The following is a 20,536-nucleotide window of genomic DNA, read 5'->3' on the forward strand; positions in this document are numbered from 1 at the left end:
GATAGAGATTCAACTGCTTAAAACAAATCAATTAAATGAAAAGCTTACCCAGGGATCCAGAGAGAAAGGAAATAGTTTTCTCTTACCATTCCTCCCAGTTTTAGGATGAAAAAATCTGCATCCTTTAGCCCAGATGGGAGGTCTTTATGCAGGAACAAAATCTGATGACAAGGAGTCTTTTCCCCATGGCAGTTGTCCTTGGTCCTGATGCTCTCTTTGTTCCATCCAAGTGAAAAATACCCACCCTTAGCAAGGGTAATCCTTCTCAGAAAATCTACAAATGTCCATTTCAAATAATAATGATCTTATTATATGTTATACATTATTTATACATAAACCTAAAGTATAAAATATTTTTTAACCCTACACTCAAATTAGAACAAAACATTATTCAGACTCTTCAATTTAGGACCAAAAAATGCCTTTCTAGTGATGGAATCTTCACATTTCAGATATTTCTTAAAGATAAGAGACTTGTCATTAAGTAGTATTGATGATACTAGTAGTGTCTGCATGGTTGTCAATTTCATTAATCTTTCAAATTACGTATTCATAACGGGTTAACGAAAGCACAACACTTCATTACATTATTCAATGTAATTTTATGGATATTCTCTTTAGTTGATCATGTTAGAGTCTCTTGTCTTAACAGCTGTTAGGAAACATTATACTTTCCAAGATCATTAGGGATATGTGATTATCAAACAGCAGGAATAACAATCCTCATTGGCCTTGAACTCTGTTCAGTGGACATTAGACAGCTTCCACTTGCGAAGGACTAAGCCCCTTGAATGTTTGATACAAAACCTAGAAATTCACAAAGCTGACGGAGAGCTTGAGAATTGCTTTAATTTTTAAAAAGTGATAAATCGGATCATGGTTTAACAAATAGTCACTCCCCCTACTTCTTGAAATAGAGCACACATTTTGAACCTACTGACCAGGGGACTGACCAGCTGCTTATTCTGCCCATACGATGTGAGCAAACATGTTAGGAGCAAAGGTTTTAAACATGCATGCCTGGTTAGTTTGCTTGTTTGGGGTCTTTATGTGCTCCTGCCATGCAGTGTGAGGGGAACATGACCCAGATAGTCCCTCCCCTTTAACGTGGACTCCTCAGAGCACGCCTGAGCCCGACCGGAGCCTGGAACAAAGCCTGGCCAAGCTAGTAAGATCAACAGAACCTCAGTCAACCCACGGACCCACGTCTGCAGCCCATCAGTGTTTGCCACCAGCCACTGCGATTTTAAAGCTGTTTGTTACAGCATTATTAGGACAACAAAGGAATAACACAATGGCAAAACTGTTTAACGATTCTGTTTAACCGTTCATTGTTGCAACAGGATCACGTACAATTCTGAGGTTTGATCTCTAAACAGTACAAAATGTTTGGTTCATGAAATCTTGGCACTGATACCATATCATTCTGGCTACATCACTTAATCTCATGTGCGCTTCAGCCTCTCATTCATTCATTTATTCAGTCAGGCATTCACACACTCATATAACATATATTTTCAAAGTTCTTTCCACGTTCCAGACACTAAGCTGACTCCTGAAAACAAAATGAGTAATGAAATACATAAGATGTATTTAACTCAAGGGAATTACATTCCGTAAAATGGGTAGAATCCCCACCACCACCTGTCTACCAACTTCATGAGGCTGGATGAATGAAATCAGATTATGGACATGAACGTGCACTGAAAGCCAAGAGCAAATATTAAAGAATGTTACTTTGAATTTCAGGATTTTCATTAATTCAAAATCTTGACCAAATTTTTAAAGGTCCATGAATCTTACCTACAGCTTACCTTACCTTACAAAGAGTCTTACCTACAGCTTTGAAGCCAGTATCTTATCGTATATGTGTGTGCTAAGTCATTTCAGTCTTGTCCAACTCTTTGCAACACCATGGACTGTTGAAAAGCATACCTGGCTTCCCTGTCCTTCACTATCTCCCAGAGTTTGCTCAAACTCATGTCCATTGAGTCGACAAGGCTATCCAACCATCTCATTCTCTCTCGTTCCCTTCTCCTCCTGCCAGCATCAGGGTCTTTTCAAATGAGTCAGTTCTTCACATCAGGTATTGGAGTTTCAGCTTCAGCATCAGTCCTTCCAATAAATATTCAGGACTGATTTCCTTTAGGGTGGACTGGTTTGATCTCCTTGCAATCCAAAGGACTCACAAGAGTTTTCTCCAGCACCACAGTTTGAAAGCATCAAATTTTCAGTTCTCAGCCTTCTTTATGGTCCGAGTCTCACATCCATACATGACTACTGGAAAAACCGTAGCTGTGACTATACAGACCTTTGTCAGTGAAAGCAAACTAATTGAAACTGCTCTCTGCTCTTTTCTGCTAGTACCACTCCTGATTTTTATAACTCTTTGAGGTGTCTCATCATATCCCCCTCTTTCACAGGTGAAGAAATAGAAACTCAGAAATTCACTTACTCAAGATTCTGTTTCCAGTAAAAAAAAATCTAAACTAAAATTCAAATTCAGATCCATTTGCAAAACATTTCTCCTTTGCATCAAAGTTCACCATGTTTTAACTTAAAAAAAGCACACATTTTGACAAAGGAAGATCAGTAATTACAAGGAGGAGTTTTCTGGAGATAAACTCAGCTGATCCCGCTGCCAAAATCCACAAATACGAAAGGAAAGTTGGGAAAAGGCAACTAGGAGCTTCATCTGCCTTTTTTTCGGCTCTCTCGTGTTTCCTATGCTGATAAAGACCTTGCACGCACATCCTTTAAAAAGCAAATCAAAAGGCCCTTTGTTAGATCTGAAAACAACCCAAGATTTTGTCATCCCCTCTCAGAGCCCTAAAAACCCCATCCACAGCTGCCTGGGAGAGTATCTTTCAGTTATCTCAGTTTAGTAAGAAGCATAAATCTCAGTAAGCTACTGGAAGCATGATGTAAACAAGCAAGCCCAGTGAAGACTTTTTTTCTTTAATAAAAAGACAGTTTAGGTAAAGGACCAGATGTTATTAAAGCTGCCAGTGAAAGCATGTTCCTTGAAGCTCTGAGAGGTGGGCTGGAAGCCATGCTATGAAGACCATGGCCAAACTCAGCCTGGACGTTAAACATGAAAGAGCATCGCAATCCTGACAACTGTCTGGATGCGTCCCTTGACAGCAGTCACCTGTGAGCAGTGGATGGTTGGACCCAAGCATCCTCTTCCCAAAGGAGCCCACAGTGAGAGCCACCAGCTCACTCAAGGTGCCCACACATCTGTGGTGGCAAAAGAAGTCATTTTCCACATCAACTCAAAAAGGAAAAAGAGTAAGAATGTGGTGCTTCCACGGCTCCACAACCGGACACCCAGCAGGGTGTGAATGGTGGGGCTCAGCCCCACCAGCCCCCGCGTCCATCGAACTCTCTCACATGCAGGGACCAGCCAACACACAGCACGTGTGACCTCAGAGGGGAGACCCACCTGTGTGCTGTTGCATCAGGAAAGCTGTTTGCCTCCAGATCTCGTGCTCAGCGGAAATGCCTCGTGGAGCCAGGCCATCCCCTTCATGCCTTCAAACACAGCCCAGTTGTGTTTGCCAGTTTCCTCTTGTTCAGCCCATCGGGGAAGGCCTGCTGCCGTGGTGGTACCTGCTGCAGGCTGGCTGCTCTGTTGCGCCCAGCCCTGCCCACACCTCCCTCCTGGTGGAACCCATTTGCTGGGGTGAACATCTGTCCTTCCTTCTTTGCACTTCAAAGGGCCGCTCTTGAAGCTTCATGGTGAAAAGACAGGACAAGTTTTCCTGGGAGAAAGGGGAGAACAAAATGTTGCTCAAACCCACATAGTGGAAAGAATATGGGCTCTGACATCAGACCAACATGGGCACAACTTCCAGCCCAAGACCTCTGCAGTCTGGTGGCCCCGGAGCCTTGGGTCCTCCTGTACAAAGCCAGAGAGTTAAGGGAGAGAGTGTGGGCCATGCCTGGATGTGTGGAAAGTACTCAGTACCTGGTAACAAGTATTAAGTATTTTAAGCGCTCTCAGGTCGCAGAGGTGGGGCTTGTTTTAAGCAGCTTTAAAATGACAACCAGCACTCACTGTGTGCTTTTCATGGGCCTGGCATTGACCTTATTTCATTTAACCTGCTCAATAATCCTCTGCTGTCAATGATGTCGTTATCCCCATTTTCCAGAAGATGATGCTACAGTCCTCCTCGGGGACATCTGCTAGGTGAACCCACCCCTGAGTCCAGGGAAGCCAAGCCTTTCCAGGCCGGTGGGGACAGAGGAGCTGGGAGGCAGGGACTGGAGCATCCACGCTTGCGAGAGCCCCTGGGGGACCGAGTGAGGTCCAGGGAGATGCGAGGGGAGAGGCACGCGGATGGGGCACTTGGGAGAGGCAGAGACAGCAGGGCTGCTCTCCCTTGGCTGCCAGGGACCTAGCTCTGAGCCTTGTGGACTCTTAATTCCAAACTTGAAGCTGGTCCTCAATGCCAGGAGGGGAGAAACTACTTCACTCGACAATTTACAGGCTCAAAGCAGCACTTTAAATATGAAGTTCTTTCGTGCGTGAGCCATCCTGCTTGCCCTGTTGTTGTTCTGCTGCTAAGTCATGTCCAACTCTTGCCCTGAGCACCTGCAAATCTTAAGGTCTATAGGTTCCAACTTCTCCAAGAGCTCAGGCCATGTGCTCAGCTGTGCCCAACACTTTGTGACTCTATGCACCATAGCCCACCAGGCTCCTCTGTCCTTGGGATTTCCAAGGCAAGAGTACTGGAGTGGGTTGCCATTTCCTTCTCCAGGGGATCTTCACGACCCAGGGACCCAACCCGTGTCTCCTGCACTGCAGGCGAGGTCTTTAACCACTGAGCCATCGGGGAAGCCCTCCAAGAGCCTGGGTGCTTCATCTTCCTCCACTGCACGTCTGTCCTAAAGCACTCGCCTTGCTTTACTGATGGAAAGAATACCCTTCAGGAAGGCTGAGTTCCCAGAGGGATCCCAGTTTTCATTCTATTGTTGCAAATATCTCTTCACTCATCTTGGCTTGAAGATAGGATGGCCACTTCCTTTAGTACAATATTAGGAGCACACAGCGGATGAAAGAGAAAATGAATCCAACACCACCCACAGAGAGAAACGAGCACCGTGATCGACAACAGTGGAATTTTTTTCATGCACTTATAAACAGGAAAGGAGTTTGGGTTTCAAAAATCCACTGATTTCCTTGCTTAGCCATATCTAGGTTGTGTATGGAAGAAAACAAAAATAATTCTGGGCGCAGAAGGAAGGTGGAATATTTCTGCACTTAACACTGGGCAAGGCTGGCTCGGCCCCAGACACAAAGAATCTTCGTGTCCCTTTTTAAATAAAAATAAATAAAAGAAAGTGGCTCAACCCCGTTGGAGAGAGCCAACAACACGTTACAGGGCAGGGGGGAGGGGGTGGGTGGGTGAGTGGGTGCGAAACGTTTCGCAATCACTAACAACAGCCCTGTTGTGAAGCCAACAGCTGGAGGAAAACACAGGTGTGTGTTAACACAGCCTGGCTCTTCTCACCACCATGCCCGCTGGCTGGGGGGGTGGGGGAGGATGCTGGCCAGACCTCAGGGTCACAGCTGACCACAGAGCTAGGAGGCAGGCATAGGGAACAGTTGCACCCAAGCAATCACCCCTGTAAGGGTCACAGCCCTGCAAACTGCCCCCTGCAAACTTCCCAGGTCTCCTACCCCAGCAGCTCCTGATCACCCACAGGCCAGCTCCCGTACCAGAGCTGGGTCCAAAGCTCTGCTGTGAGATTGCGGCTTGTCGCTGAAAGGCTAACAATCAAGGATAGACACGGCTTCCTGGGGAGCTCTGGGAAGTCCCACGCCCAAGCCCTGGCCAGGCTCTGCAGCTCCGGTGGGTCAGCATCTCTGAGTCCCAGCCCTTAACATGGCTGAGAAGAGTCTAGATAGTGGGTTTAAACAACTCTGAGAAGCAGCCAGAGAAGAACCACGGTGTTCTAATATCTTTCAGCAGGGGCCCAGGCACCTGGGCCTAAAGAACCTGGAGGAATTCAAAGATCTGCAGCTCTTCCGTGACCCTACAAAGGACGAGAGTGAAGGGATGTGCCCCCTCCGCCACAGCTTGTTTACCTCCTCCCACCAAAGAGAACTTTGGGTGGTCTTGCAGAGGTTTCATTGGTCAGGGGTGTAGAATATTTTTCCAAGCGAACTTTAGTCAAAGGGATCAAAAGAGTTGGTAGAAGGTACTGGCATCTTCGTGATCATTTTTTATGTGGAAAACTGTAATTCCATGAAATGATACAAATTTTTAAAAGATGAGAACCTGACAGCCTTGAATATGTTGCTGCTGTTCCTTTCCCCTGGCCTCTGGTGAAGCCCCGGTTTCTTCTCTTTAATGCAAAGTTTCTAGAGCCAGATGCATCCATGGGTCCACAGGGCTTCTGAAATCATGTGTGTTTACTCTTCTCCTGGAAACAGAGCTACCACAGCTCTCAGCAGCAGCAAAAACAGGCTAAAAGCTACCGTGATGGGTCACCTCTCCAACACCCAGGGAATGAGGCCCCTGTTTATTGAGGGCGGACCACCCCTCACCCATCTTCCCTTTGAGGGATGGACCCATGAGGACTGAACTCATCCCCACATCCCCATTTCCAACTCTCTCTCTCTGCCTTCCCTCCCCATCATCTCTAGGGCTCATTTTTCTGAAAATAGATGCCTGGACTGAACACAGGGCACAGAGGTGGGGGAGTGAGGAAAGTCCCAGTGTGCCCAGTGGTCAGAGGTGGCATCTCCTGGGCTGCCCTCCCTTCCGGGGGCCCCTTCTGGCCACCTCCACACCACCCCAGGCTTTCCCGGAGCCTCAGAGAGAAGGCGGCACCAGTCTCCCTCTTCATTAACTTCCATGCTGAAGAGGTGTTTCCTGAGCACCTACCACAGACCTGGGGTAACTTACTGGCTGCCCCTGCTCAACCCGCACTGGCAACCAAGGACTCAGATGTAGAATGATGAGAAGACCCAAGAGCTGGGCTTTCCTGGTGGCTCGGTGGTAAAGAATCTGCCTACCAAAGCAGGAGAGACAGGTTTGATCCTTGGTCCCGGAAGATCTCACATGCTGCAGGATAGCTAAGCCCAGGCACCACCACTATGAAAAGCCTGCCTGCTCCAGAGCCCAGGCCCTGCAACAAGAGAAGCCTGAGCATCACAACTAAAGAGAGAGGGCTCGCTCCTCACAGCTAAAGAAAAAGCCCCTGCAGCAAGGAAGACCCAGCACAGCCAAAAAAATAAATAAAATTACCTTTAAAAAACCCAAGAGCTTCCATTCGGACACATGAACTTGCACCCACGTTCCAGCTCAAGGTCAGGGCTGAAAAGCATGCGAGTTTCTTGCTCTCACTTGGCTGCACCAGCTCCAGAGGGTGCGGGCCCTGGCTCTGGCCTCCCAGCACGCGGGGCATCCCTGGGAGCACCCACGGGAAGACCCGGACGGTGCCCTGTGCCATCGTCAGCTGTGGGTTTATGTGGATCCTCACACTGCCACTTAACCAAATGCGAGCTGTGTGACCTTATCTCAGTGGCTTAACCTCTCTGACCTCGTTTTCCTCATGTGTAAAAACGAGGCTCGTTCTGTATTCCTCCGAGGGTTGTTGTGAGGATTAAAGGGAATAATTAGGCAAGGCGCATAACCCAGGTATTCAGCACCCAAGACAGTGTGATGGCACCTTGTTCTAGCAGCCTGGCATCGGGATACAGAGTGGACAGGTGTTGCCATTCAGCACCTGACCACAGGTCCCTGATCCAAAACCAGTGAGCACGATCCACTGAAATGAACAGGGAGCAAGAACAGGCCTCACACTAGGTAACAGTGCAAAGCTGGCTTGGTTGTGACAACACAGTTATCGTACGGTGCCAGCAACAGCTGGGGCTCTTGGCCAGCAGACAGGCAGGCCATCATGTGCCCTGGAATCAGGGGAGTCCATAAATGATGCATCGAGAGCAGAGAGAGCCGCAAGCCAGAGCCGCAGACCAAGAACATCTGTGCAGACAGAAGGACTTCGCAGAGGACGCAGTCCAGCCATGCAGGTGCCCCCACCGCCTAGGCCTGGGACAGCGCGCCCCACACAGGTCTGCCCCAAGGCCACGGCTGTGGTTTGCACAGCAGAAGACATCCATAGCGACCTTTAAATACATAATGCTTTACGGAATAAAAATATCACGTGACCCCATCGACAGTGCTCTTTGTTCTACTATTAAGGGGATGTAAGGTGACTCCCAGGTGGCTCAGTGGTAAAGAATCCGCCTGTCAATGCAGAAGACTCCAGTTTGATTCCTGGCTCAGGAAGATGCCCTGGAGGAGGGCATGGCAACCCACTCCAGCATTCTCGCCTAGAGAATCCCATGGACAGAGGAGCCTGGTGGGCTACAGTCCATGGGGTCACAAAGCGTCGGACATGATTTAGCAATTAAACCACCACCACCACCAGGGGATGTGAGAAAGGAAAGGGAAAACCCCATCTCCAGCCCCTAAACCTGAGCCTCTCCTGGTGGTTAGGGCGGGCCCCTGACGCCCACCTCAGGCCTGGCACTTGGGGTCCTGGCTAAGCTCCCTGGGTTGGAGTTCCTCCAGAGTCGGTGATCAGCAGAGCCTTGTGCTCTCTGTTCAGAGGACACCACGCAGGGAAGGGGAGCCCGGGCCCAGCGTTCTTTCCCTGTGGACCTTTCCTCTTCTTGCCTCCAGCCAACTCCAGAACCTTCATCATTCCAGCAGTTTTAGTCTCATTGGTGAGGAGGGAACGCACCCAGTATGTGGGAGGCGAAAGGATCTTGAAAATAAGTAACTCTTCTGGCCTGTGTGCTGTCGGCTCCCAGCATCCCTCTGGTACCCAGTATCCCTCAACCTCCCAGCATCCCTCTGGTACCCAGTATCCCTCAGCCTCCCAGCATCCCTCTGCCTTCAGATCCTGTCTATGAGATGCTCTGCAGATGCTCTGTGATCCACAAGGTGAATCCTGATCCACTAAGAGATCTGTGATCCTCTAGGTGGTTCACCATCCTCTAGGTAATCCACAAGATGCTAGCTGTTCAGTGACCCAGTGGATGATACATGAGCCACAGGCTGATCCTTCAAAGAGCTTTATAATTATGCTCATGGGCTTGGGGGTGTAGACAGAGGAATGAAATCTTGCTCCTCCACCGCTATACCAGCTGTGTGACCTGGGGAAGTCATTTAACCCTTCATGCCTCACTTTTCTTGCCTGTAAAATGGGGGGAATAAACTGCTTGACAGGGTTTCAACAAGGAGTGAATGAACTAATATCAGTAAAGTGCTTAAGCAAGGCTGGCATGGAGGAGGCATCGTAAGATTTGTTATATTTTTGGTGCCGGTTTCAAAGTAAAAGGAAACTCCAAGTTTCAAAGACATATGTGCAAATTCTTAATGCAAGTTATTTTTATTATTGAGAATGGGAAGGGGTGTATAAAGTACTATAATAAACAATACATTTATCAGATAAGAATTCTCCCTGAGAAAAGATACTGTAATAGGGAAAGGTAAAAACTGGTTCCAAGAATATATCTGTTCCGGTGTGCAGTCCTTTCACACAACTATTTTGGGTGAGGTGATGTCACTTATTGAATAAGGAAGCAAATATTATAAGCCCTGGAAGTTATTTGGAAAATCCAGGGTAAACCAACAGAAGAAGAGATTTCCCATGTGCTAAACCAACAGGAAGTTTCAATGAGTCTTGAATTTCCTCATAAAATGATTGAAAATGCCCTTTGTTCCTATTCCCCTTTGCTACCAATTTAAAAGAAAGAAAACTGGGCCATGCATTCAACACAAGAATGAAAGAGGTTACAAAACAAGCCCAGGGTAAAAAGAGAAGTTTTCCGACAGCCGGTATGGCCTCTCCAACCCTAAGTGGTTTATAAAAGGAGCACAGTTCAGTCTAGGGTGGGCAATTATTTCTCAGGCCCAACCCACGAAGACTTTGTTTCAAAAAAGAGCAGACTGTAGAAAAGCAGTTTACCCAGTGAAGACCGCAGAACCCAAATGTGTTCAGAGCTCATGCTTTTCGTTCCAGGCGGAGGGGGTTGGAGATGGTTATCTTTGGAAGTGTGGTCAGTGGTCAGCGTCGCAGGGCTGCACACCCATGGGCGTGCTCTTCAAGGCTCTGCTAACCCGTGAAAGAGCCCCACAAGGAGAAAAGCAGAAACAGCAGTTACCCTCATGGGCGTCACTCAGTCACCACCTCAACTGCCATGTCCACTGGCGAGAAAGACAGAGGAGCCGGCGCTCTGTTCTATGAACTGAACACCACCCTGCAAAGTAAAGCGCTAAGGTTAGCCATCCCTCCCCTAACAGTCAGACAACAGCCCGCAGCAACTCGCGTCAACCTCCCAGATAGGTCGCCCTGTCTCCAAAACGCAGTTGGTTTTTTTTTATTTGTTTATTTTTCATTGATTTCTGATTGCTTTACAGTACTGGTGTGATTTCTGTCGTACATCAACAGGAATGAACCGTGGGTGTACATGTGTCCCCTCCCTTTTGAATCTCCTTCTCACATCCCGCCCATTCCCACCCCTCCAGGTTATCACAGAACCCTCTCACTGAAAGAGCCAGGCTGTTTCACATGTGTTATGTTCATTTCCTCAAATTCCCCCATTCCTTTGTCCAGGCTCCTTGGCGGGCTGCTGGCCCTCTGCCCTGACTTCTCAGAGACAACATTCTACCTTCACCTATTACGTCAGTGATTTTTTTCTTTTGACAAAATTTTTATCAAGTGTGGACCCAAGGTTCTTGCTCAGTGTTCTAAAATCAGAAGCTGTATTTTGCAAATTTCAGAAACGTAATGAAGTAGTAGATTTACTTCCTGACAAAAGTGTGTTCTTGATCGGAGGGGACCTTCTCTGGGGGCCAAAGTCAGGTCACTGCCAAATCCTCCACGTGTCTTGGTGCATGGAGACAGTCTACACATGTGTGTCAAACTGCCTACTTAGAACGTGTATTACATATATGATACACACGCACATAGATATGTAGATTGTCTTTAATTTATATTTATCTTTTCCAAATTACATTAGAGCCCATATTAAAGGAAAATGAGCATGATCACTCTTAGTCTTGTAGACCAATGAGAAGATATTAAGTGCTGGGAGCAGCTTTCTTTCTCCTTTAGCTGTTTTATTTGTGCTTACTATTGTCAAGGGCCATATATGAACTTTTCAATATGTCAGGCCCATTTTTAACATGGTGATGACCACAGTTGAAGCTGGCTGGTTCAGACCTTCCTGATAAATTAGAGTAAATATATGGCTTCAGGGCAGGTGAGGGGGAGTCATTTAGAAAGAGAATGAAAAAAAGGCCCTCACACAGTCCTAAAATATGGAGGGGTTGGGGGACTGATCAGTCCATCAAAACTTCTATGATGGAAGTTTTCCTGAAGAATGTCCCTCCAGGACCAACAGTAAGTTTCCATAGAATGGCCAGATCTACACATTGTCAGATAAATCCTTGGGTACCAGATGCTGCCATGTCAGAGAGGGAGATGGAGCAGGTGACGGAGGAGGCTAGAGTGACTCTGACACCAGAGAAGAGAGAGGAGATAGGACAAAAGAGCACATTCTTGTCATGATGTAAATAAGCCACAATTGTGGATGTAAGTAATTCACAATTGTGGATGAATGTGAATCAACACTAACCAGGAAGAACAGAAAGAAAGAGGAAATTGAGACTCCCAAATAAGCATTTGATAGCATTTGATAAGCATTTTGCTTCCAAACCTAGAAAGGGGAAAAAAAAAAAAACATGAGCCTTTGAAAAAAAGAGAGAATCAGATTAAAAAAAAAATTTTTTTTAAACATCAAAAAAACCCAACAGCCTCCATCTCTTAACACTGTTACTCAGGCCCCTCGCTGCTATCAGCCTTTTTATTTCAATGTCATCGTTCTTTTTTCTTTCTCTTTGATTCAGAGATTAGCCGAGCATATTAATACATATGTTTCCCACTTCCTGCCCACACACTTTTATCTGAACTTCTTCAAGGCCTCACAATGAGACAAGGGCAACTTCTTTAAAAACCAATGTGATTTTCCTAGCCAGTTGTCTGGTCGTCATTTCCTGTTATCATTTATGGAAAGCACAGATGTCTTCCTTCAGTCCACAGAGGTAGATTGAGCTTAGGGAGAGGTGTCAAGGATCCAGATTTGGACAAGGCAGCAAAGGACTTGGCTTTCAAGGAGCTTGTGTTCTAGTTGAAAGAGACAAATGCTAAAGAAGCAAACAAGCATGCAGTTATTGTAAAGCTTTTTAGTAAGTGCCCCCAACTGGATAACACAGGTCATGGAGTGGACTAGAATCATATCGGATGAGACTGTAAGAACCAAAAAGATGAGAAGGAATTGGCTGTGAGATGATTTAGGGGAAGGATATTCTAGAAGGAATTAAAAATACAAAATCTTTGGGTCAAGAACAAGCTTGACACATTCAGAGAAAGAAGGGTACAACAACAACAAAAATGAAACAGGGAGAAAAATGTAGGTAGAAGCCAGATCATGTAGGGCTTTCTAGGTCATAGCAAGAAAATTGAAATTTACACTTGGGGCAACGGAAGCTCATAGGAATATGTTAAGCAAAATAGTGACACACAATGTCAGTGTACCCCACTCTGGGTAAGACTGATCTCTCATCCATCACGACATTCACCATCAACCAGTCACCCAAGCCTTTGGCATCTTTATGATGTGCGGTCATCCTATCCAAAAATATTGTCTTCTCTCCTTTATTTAATTCTACATTTCTTCTTTCAGGAATGTTTTATAGTTTTAATCATAAAAGTTTTGCACATTTGCTCTGAATCTATTTATTATAACAGTGTCTTCCCTTTCATTACATCTTTTAATATTGCTTGAGGGGTGCATGTGTATGTGTCTATATAAAATGGCTGTTATTTTCTGTACGTCAGTTTTATATTCTATATTACTAAATTATCTTATGATTTTTAAAATTGAAATATTGTTGTTGTTGTTCAGTCACTAAGTCGTGTCCAACTCTTTGCAACCCCATGGACTGCAGCACACCAGGCTTCCCTATCCTTCACCATTTCTCAGAGTTTGCTCAAACTCATGTCCATTGAGTCAGTGATGCCATCCTACTATCTCATCCTCTGTCATCCCCTTCTCTTGCCCTCAATCTTTCCCAGCATCAGGATCTTTTCCAATGAGTGGCTCTTCACATCAGGTGGCCAAATTATTGGAGCTTCAGCATCAGTCCTTCCAATGAATATTCAGGGTTGATTTCCTTTAGGATTGACTGATTTCCTTGCTGTTCAGAGTGTCCTCCAGCACCACAATTCAAAAGCATCACTTCTTTGGTGCTCAGCCTTTTTTATGGTCCAACTGTCACAACCGTACGTGACTACTGGAAAAAACCATAGCTTTGACTATACTGACCTTTGTTGTAAAGTGATGTCTCTGCTTTTTAATATTCTACCTAAGTTTGTCATAGCTTTTCTTCCAAGGAGCAAGCATAGTTATTAATAATTTACAATATTGTGTTAGCTCGGGTGATTTTGTTACTTATAGCAAAGTGATTTGGTTATACATATATTTATATGTATATGTCTATATCCCTTTTTCAATTCTTTTTCATTACAGTTTATTATAGGATATTGAGGAAGAAAAGAGATACACAACCCGGTGCCAAACTCTGCCACAAATGGCATTATTGCTACACCAGTTACCTGGAGATAGAGGACAGTCTGTTAGGATGCCATTCAGAAATTCCATTTTTAATAGATTCCTGATTCTGTCCCCAAGAAAATAGCTCTGGGCTCATACTTGACCTGGCATATATTAAAAATCTGTTTGGAAGAAAACTGTTTTTAAAGTACCTTTGGTTTTAATAAGCATTTTAATTTTAAGAAAGGATGAGAGAACTTAATAAGAAGCTTGTTCCATTTGGATGTTGAAATCTGTACCATAATGTTACATTAAAATTATTCCTGGTGTGTTAATTAATAATTATCTTAGGAATATTGCAAACATGAAAGGCCACCATGACTCACTAGCTTCATTTGAGCTCACTATATTTAAAAATTCTATTAATTCTTGTTACCAATGACAAGATCCATTTAATTCCTTAAGTGTGACATTTTATTGCACATAGAGCCTTTCATCTAAGTGAATTTATTGGCTGTGACAGACCCTAAAATTTGTTGTTTTTTGAAATGCATTTTGTCAAATACTTTGCTTATCCTTAATTTGGTCCACGCCTAGACTACAGATAACGCTGATTGTCCTCTCCACATCTGCACTCGTGGATGCAAAGAACTGAGGCTGGTAAGAGCAGGAGCAGGGGCAGCAGGGAGTCAAGTCAGGGTGCTCCATGAGCTTGCAGTCGTGACCCAAGCTGGAAACGGACTTCTGTGCACAGAAGTGGCCTCTACTCTTTACACTTAGAAAACAGTAGTGGGATGGGCAGGATAAAATCACCTGACATGTTAAAAAGATAAATTTGGAGACTTCCCTGATGCTCCAGTGGTTACGACTTCGCCTTCTGATACAGGGGGCACATGTTCAGTCCCTGGTCGGAGAACCAAGATCCCACATGTCTCTCGGCCAAAAAAAAAAAAAACAAAATGTAAAACAGAAGCAATGTTGTAACAAATTCAATAAAGACTTTAAAAATGACCCACATCAAAAAAGAAAAAAACTTTGAAAAAAATAAACTTGTCACTATTTGTAGCACTAGGAGACGTTAAAAAAACTTGGGTGGGGCTAAAGAAAATGTTCTCCCAGCCTGATCTTAAAGTATTAAAATATTTACAGTATTATTTTCAACAAGACATGCCACAAATGGTAAGTGGTAAGATCAGCATTCACATTTGTATTTAATCTGCTGGAAGATGAGGCGTTTTCTGCAGTCAAAGGAATAAAACTTCAGAGAAGTGAAATATCAAGAGCAAAGTCAACACAGGCCTCAAGCAGTTAGCCCAGCTCACAAATGTCTCATCCGTTAAATTTCCATCTTCTCATTTCATATCTCTTCTCTTTGCTAAAATAATGATACCAGTAGGAGCAGCTCCTAGTGATTGGAGAACACATTCTGCTTCTGGGGCTTTGCTTCATGCCCACTCCTCACCTCTTGTCGTCCTTACTGCAGCCCGCAGTATTACAGTGACTTTCATGTAACCCATGAGGGAAACTGAGGCTCAAAAAGATGAAGGCTCTTACCTCAGGTACATGGGATTCTCACCCAGGTCTACCCTCCCCCCACCACCACCACCCCCGCCCCTGTGCCCTGCTGCCTGCTAGACCAAGGTTGTTGATGTCACCAGTCCCCTCAACCCATTAAGGAAAAGCGTGGAGAGCATTGCATGGTCCCTAGGACCCAGAGCAAGAGCAAAGCGCAGGACCACAGTGTTGAAGGTGGTTCCAGGAAGGACACACACTTGCTGCCTCTTTTCTTGCGACAGCCTGGGTCCCACTGGCCCCCACACCCAGGGTCTGGTGTGGCCTGTACTTGCTTTAGCAAGTAGGGGACAGTGAAATTGACCCCAGGCCAAAGTTGTCAGAAAAAAACACAGGACCCCCAGTTCAGCTTGAATTTCAGATAAATAACAGTTTTCTTTGGATGAGTATGCCCTGTGGAAAACTTGAGACATACCTATACTAATAGCTTGGGTTTCCCAGGAGGGTCAGTGGTAAAGAACCTACCTGCCAATGCAGGAGATGTAGGTTCAATCCCTGGGTCAAGAAGATACCCTGGAAATGGACATGACAACCCACTCTAGTATTCTTGCCTGGGAAATCCCATGGGCTATAGTCTACAGGGTCACAAAGAATTGGACACAGCTGAAGCAACTGAGCACACATATACTAATAGTTATTATTGTTCCTACAAAATTCCTATTGTTTTGCTTGCTGAACATGGCAACCAGTTTCAAGACTAGCCTTTGAGAAAACTGGAAGCTTCTGCCTCAGCCACTTGTTGCATTGAGCAGCCATGTAACAAGGCAGAACTGCTCTGCTGGACAGACCACATGGAGGACACGGTGAGTAGGGGCGTTGAGCCCAGCCAGGCAGCCCACTCTACCAAGGCCCCCAGTATGTGAGAGAAGCCATGTGGAATGATCCAGACCAGACCAGTCCCCAGTGGACACCACTGAGCCATCCCAGTCTACACAAAGGGAACAGAGAGTAATCAGCCTGAAATTGTGACCCACAAGATCATACACAATAAAAAGATGGATGTCTTAACCACTGCATGGTGGGGTGGCTCGCTAGGCAGCAACAGATAACCAGACAGAAATGAGAAAGAAAAAAGGGAGAAAATGGAAGTCGAAGCTAAGGCCCATAGTCCCAGAGGAGCAATGAAAATCTCAAACATCTTTAAGTTACTGGAATCTATGCAACTGTTATTTCCACATCAATTTTTAAATTAAAGTGTTTAACTTATTGTAGCTCGACCTTTGCTTGAGCTTATTGAGTGAGAGTTTTGGCATATCAATATCGTTTTTAAATTATGCCCTGAAACATAAAACTAATTCTAAGGCATGTTTCTCAACCTTCACCTCTATAGGTCTTCCTTCCTTCCTGCCTTTTAAAAAATAAATTAGAATGACTTGTTTATGAGCCATCAGCAGCTGTTGATTCATTTGCTAATTAATGATTCAGACAAAATCAGTGTGTGATAACCAGTTTATAATTATGAGTTCTTTCCTTGTCATAAACCTTACAAATTACAGACAATTTTAGAATTTTTACTCATCACTGGTTACTGAATAGACTCTTTGAATGATTCTGGTCATTATTTTATCAATTACATGTAAGCAAGAAACCTGGATCTCTCTTTTGTTCCTTCTTCATTATCTCCCAGGACCAGTCACCACTTGTAGAACCTGCCCCATAAACAGCCTTCAAATTTATGCAGCACATCACGACAATCTTAGTTTAGGACCAGGACATCTTGAGAGTCCCTTGGACTGCAAGGAGATCAAACCAGTCAATCCTAAAGGAAATCAACCCTGACTATTCATTGGAAGGACTAATCCTGAAACTGAAGCTCCAATACTCTGGACACCTGATGGAAAAGACCCTGATGCTGGGAAAGATTTAAGGTAAAAGGAGAAGGAGGCAGCAAAGGATGAGATGGTTAGATAGCATCACTGACTCAATGGACGTAAGTTTGAGCAAACTCTGGGAGACCGTGAAGAACAGGGGAGCTTGGCGCGCTTCAGCCCACGGGGTCGCAAAGAGTCAGATATGACTTAGCGACTGAACAACATTAATCTTTCTACTGGTTGTCTTTTTACCATCCTTATACTCTAAGGTTGTTTGAATAATGCCCCCATCCCACCCCGCCCCCCCCCCCCCCCCAGATTCAAATCCCTGGACCAGGGAGTATGTGTCTTATGTGATAAAAGGCAGCTGTAATAAAGTGATGAATTTGGGATGGGAAAGTTACCCAGGATAACCTGGGTGAGCCACTGAAATCACAAGGGTTCACGTAAGAGGAGGCAATAGAATCACAGCCAGAGGGAAAGTGATGTGATGATGGAGTCAGAGACTAGAGAGACACACCTTGAAGATGAAGGAAGAAGCCCTGAGATGAGGAATGCAGGCAGCCTCTGAGGCTGGAACTGCTGAGAAAAGGCCTCTCCCCAGAAGCCCCTCCCAAAGGAACACAGCTGCGCTGACACTTTGATTCAGGGCCTCTGACCTCCAGACTGTAGCAGAACAAGTGCTGGTTTAAGCTACTAGTTTATTGGTAACTTGTAACAACAGCAATACAGGAATCCAAGACATGCCTTCAATTATTTCCTGCATCAACAAAGTCTCTTTAGGTCATAAATTCGCTCAAGTCACTCCCTAGCATAAAAACTTTCTATAAAAGCTTCCATTGGAGATTTAAAAATTTCCTAAAAGAAGCCTGCAGGCACTGTTCCAACCCACCCTTGGCCCTGGGGGTCTTGCCCTTCTCCCCTCCTTCCTGCTAAACTAGCAGACGGAGCCTGGAGTCTTCTTCCTGTCCCTCAAGCCTTCCTTCTGCATCCTTCCAGCCTTCAGGCCTGGGACAGAGATCAGAGTGAGTTTCCATGGCTGTCCTGTCCCTCCGTAGGCACACAGGGCTGTTGCATTTGGACACTCCCCTACAATTCGCTCCCAACAGCAGGTTTACCCCTCCAGCCCATCCCCTACCATCCTACCTGTTCTGGCTCGGCTCTCATCCGACAGTCGATGCATAAGACACTGACTGCCCCCCCAGGGGCTATGGGGTGACATCATCCATGTGTCCCTGCAGAGTAGGGGCCCCCCACCCACAATTTGGGTGTGAAGTGAGAGAGAGAGACGCACTACTTGTGTTAAGTGGCTGAGATTTGGGGGTTGTTTGTCACAACAACTGTCTGGACCATTCTCACTCCAGGTATCTTCACAGCGGCCTCCCCAGGTCTCAGGTCCCTCCTGAGGGTCCTACATAAAGGAACCCCTCCACCCACATGAGCCTCTTGTCTTTCTTCACAATAGTCGCTGTTATCTCCAATATTGTTTTGTCTTTTTCTTTACTTGTTCACCCTTGTATCCTCAATGCATCTGGCAGAGAGTAAGCATTCAGTACATACTGGTTGGATGGGTGGATGAGCAGGTGGGTAGGTGAGTCAGTGAGTGGATGGACGGTAGAAGGAAGGGGAGAGCGAGGGTTGACAAATGCAGGACTTTTGAAAAGGTAGGAAGAGGCTATCATGGCAAGAGAGACACGTAGAGATAAGTACAAATAAGTTATGCATGCTTTATATGTTATTCTAAAAATTCTGATCTTTATTTCATGGAAATTAGGAAGCCACTGAGGTTTTTGGGATCACAATTTTACTTTGGCAGCACTGTTAACAGCACTTGGGATAAAAAGATTGGAGGTAAGTTGACCAATTAAGAAACCACCTATAATAATAGTAAAAATAATAAATATAATAAATAACAAACAAATCAATAAATAATAATTTAAAATAATAATAAAGATCAAATATCATATACTGACACATATATATATGGAATCTGAAGAGATAGCGCTGATGAATTTATTTTCAGAGCAGCAATGGAGAAACAGACATAGGGAACAGACCTATGGACAAGGTGGGAGGGGAGGAGGGAGAAGGGGAGATGTGTGGAGAGAGAAACATAAAAACTTACAATACCGTGTGTAAAACAGATAGCCAATGGGAATTTGCTATATGACTCCGGGAACTCAAACAGGGGCTCTGCGGCAGGATGAAGGGTGGGGTGGGGAAAGGAGATGGGAGGGAGGAAGTCTGGGAGGGAGGGGACATGGGTGTACCTATGGCTGATTCTTGTTGATGTATGACAGAAAACCACAAAATTCTGTAAAGTAGTTATCCTTCAATTAAATTAAAACTAACAACAACAAAAAAATATGAGATGGATAAAAATTAAGCCTATTATACAGAGGGAAATAAGTCAGAAAGAAAAACACCAATACAGTATATTAATGCATATATATGGAATTTACAATGATGGTAACAACAACCCTATATGCAAGACAGCAAAAGAGACACAGATGTAAAGAACAGACTTTTGGACTCTGTGGGAGAAGGCGAGGTTGGGATGATTTGAGAGACTAGAAACATGTATATTACCACATATTACCATATGTGAAATAGATCGCCAGTCCAAGTTCGACGCATGAAACAGGGCATTCAAAGCCGGTGCACTGGGACGACCCTGAGGGATGAGATGGGGAAGGAGAGGGGAGGGGGGTTCAGGCTGGGGAACACATGTACACCCAAGGCTGATTCATGTCAGTGTGTGGCAAAACCACCACGATATTGCAAAGTAATTAATCTCCAATTAAAATAAATAAGTTAATTTTTAAGAAAGAATATGCATTATTAACATTTATTGTATCATAAGCCTATATCAAATACAGCACTAATAATGTAATTGCATTGGAGTTCACTTAATCTTCACAACAATCATAGGGGTGAAGAGGTATTAATATGTTTGGCTTCCCTGATAGCTCAGTTGATAAAGAACCCACCTGCGATGCGGGAGACCCTGGTTCGATCCCTGGGTTGGGAAGATCCCCTGGAGAAGGGAAAGGCTACCCACTCCAGTATTCTAGCCTGGGTAATTCCATGGACTATATAGTCCATGGGGTCGTGAAGAGTCAGACACAACTAAGCGACTTTCACTTTCACTTTCATTTAAAAGATGTGAAAACTGAAGCACAGAGGGGTCAAGTAACTTGCCAAGATCACACAGGCAGTGTAAGCAGCAGAGACACAGTTTGAAACCAGACAGTCTGATGCCAGGCCCCATGCGCCTAGCTCCCATTCTTACATTGTGATCACTGTTGCCCTCAGAGACTGTGGCAGCTGACAAGGAAAGAAGAGATCCCAAAGTGAGGGAACAAGCATCAGATACGGCTCCAAAACGCTGAACCACAGTGAGAACTAAGGCGGGGCAGGACCTGCGCTTTTTAGGGTTTAACCTCTTCTCACACGAAATCTCTTGGATCAGCAAAGGAAGTCCAGAAAGAGAAAAACAAATGCCATATATTAA

At 45.0% G+C, this 20,536-nt stretch overlaps 1 long non-coding RNA gene across 1 annotated transcript in view; it reads right to left on the reverse strand.

Annotated features, from left to right (window-relative positions):
* LOC133064529 (uncharacterized) overlaps positions 1-20,536 on the reverse strand; it is a 142,979-nt gene that overhangs the window by 24,593 nt on the left and 97,850 nt on the right. The window contains exon 7 of the long non-coding RNA XR_009694647.1: positions 3,446-3,764. This is a non-coding gene — a long non-coding RNA (uncharacterized LOC133064529). The remainder of the gene's footprint in view (positions 1-3,445; positions 3,765-20,536) is intronic.

The sequence above is a fragment of the Dama dama genome, chromosome 11 (assembly GCF_033118175.1).
Source record: "Dama dama isolate Ldn47 chromosome 11, ASM3311817v1, whole genome shotgun sequence".
NCBI lineage: Eukaryota > Metazoa > Chordata > Mammalia > Artiodactyla > Cervidae > Dama > Dama dama.